This window comes from Octopus sinensis, linkage group LG8 (genome assembly GCF_006345805.1).
Source record: "Octopus sinensis linkage group LG8, ASM634580v1, whole genome shotgun sequence".
Lineage (NCBI taxonomy): Eukaryota > Metazoa > Mollusca > Cephalopoda > Octopoda > Octopodidae > Octopus > Octopus sinensis.
Genome location: NC_043004.1, coordinates 10,802,537 through 10,805,036, shown reverse-complemented (window position 1 = coordinate 10,805,036; position 2,500 = coordinate 10,802,537).

Sequence of the window (2,500 nt, the reverse complement as noted above, 5' to 3'; positions counted from 1 at the left end):
GTAGGTCATCGTAACCTTAAAAGTATGCTTATCTCTTTCAGAGTCCTTAAAGCATATATGAATTGAGTAAGTACATCAGTCTCCTATTAATTGAATGAAACTTTTAGAGAAGCGAGCAAGGAAACATGTATGGTGTCCAATGACCTGCAAAAAGAGTAGCCAAAAGTTGCTACATGAAATAAATAAATCAATACATCAAGTAATTAATTAATTAATTAATTAATTAATACTACAGTCTTAATGCAAATAAGTATTGAGTAAGCACTAACAGTCTCGTTTAATCGAATACGGCTGAAACATTTACAGAATGTAGCAAACAAGCCAGTATAGAGACAAGTGACCTTCAAATACGAGCAGCCAAATCTTACTAACGACAAATTAATTCATTCATTCATTAATAACTAAATAAATAAGTTCTTTTACTTGTTTCAGTCATTTTTTACTGTGGCCATGCTGGAGCTCTACCTTTTTAGTCGAAGAAATCCACCCTAGACTTATTCTTTGTAAGCTTGGTACTTATTCTATCGAACTCTTTTGCCGAACCGCTATGCTACGGGGAACTAAACACACCAACATCGATAGTCAAGCGATGGAGGGGGACAAACACAGACACATACACACAAATATATACATATATACATATGTATATGTATATATATATATATATCGCCATGATAGATCGCTAACCACTAGACATTTTTTTTTAAATTTTCTCTCCTTGTTTCTTTCCGTGTTCCTTTCTGTGGAAGAGCGTAGGCTCGAGACGTTAAAGACTTTTTCACTTCCCAAGCGTTAAACTAATACATAGGTTTGTTGTCTACACCACCTGTCTTCGACTTTTGCTTTTTTTTAAAGAATTGTCCCTATATATATATATATGTACACGGCGGCCTTCTGTCAGTTTCCGCCTACCAAATCCACTCACAAACCTTTGGCCCAAGGTGCTACGCTGTGAGACTGAGCCCGCAACTCATGTGGTTGGAAAGCTAGCTTCTTACCACACAGTCACACCTGCGTCTATATGAATAATTTTCTCTTAAAAATGGAATCACGCATTGTATATGATCCCAGTGATAATGTGTGTGTGTCTGAAATTTGAGACGAGATGGAATTACGATAATGATGATAACGATGACGGTGCTAATGATTATTATAACAACGAATGGTAATGATGACGATGATGAGAAGGTTGACGATTAAGACAAGGGTGGTGACGATGACGATGACGATCAAAATGACGATGATGACGATGATGGAAGACAATGATGATGATCATGATGATGAAAATGATGATGATACCGATCATGTCGACGACGATGTTAGTGGCGATGATGATAGTGATGATGAAGATATGATGATGATGACGATGATGATGATGAGGATGAGGATGATGATGATGATGACGACGATGATGATGATGATGATGACGACGAAGACGATGATGACGACGACGACGACGATGATTATGATGATGATCATGACGACGACGATGATGATGATGATGATGATGATGACGATGATGATGATGATGATGATGATGATGATGATGATGATGATGACGACAATGATGATGATACCGGTCATGACAACGATGTAAGTGGCGATGATGATAGTGGTGATGATGATGATGACGATGATGATGACGATGATGATGATACCGATCATGACGACGATGATAGTGGCGATGATGATAATGATGATGATGATAACTGGAGTGTCATTGTTCACTGACCAGCCGAGTCAGGACCGGACATGAGACGAAACAACAGCAACAATAACTCCAACAACGACTGCAACAGCCGCAAAATAAAAAAATTTGCGTGTAAAATATCATTACAAGATATTTTGTTTGGTTTTATTTTTTGATATATATTTGTGAGGACAGTCCACTTATGACAGAGACAGCCTATTTATTTTATTTCATTTTATTTTCAAATACTAAATTTCTCATAGACATATGATTCTTTTGAGACTTTCCGTTCCTGGTTCCTGACAAACAAACTAGTCTTTGGAGATAACTTTATTTCCAATAGATATACTATGTCAGTCTTTGAATGAGACAGACGAACTAGTCATTTTAAATGGCGAACTGTTAATTTTTGCGCATGCGCGCGTGTATGCTTTCCCAAATTTATTTGTTTCTTTATTTGTTTAGTTTTTTGGCCTTTTTGTCTTCCTTTTTCAAAGAGAACATTAAATGGTTGAAAAATAATTAATTTGACAATTTAAATGTTTCTCTTATTTTTGTGATGAGAGGGAAATAGGAAGAATAAAGGAAGTGAAAAGTAAATAGATAGATAGATAGATAGATAGATAGATAGATAGATAGATAGATAGATAGATAGATAGATAGATAGATAGATAGATAGATAGTTAGGTAGGTAAACAGACAGGTTGGTAGGTAGGTAGGTAGGTAGGTAGGTAGGTAGATAGATGGACATATAGATAGATTAATTCATTGATTCATTGATAAAGACGTTCATACATACATGTATTAGTA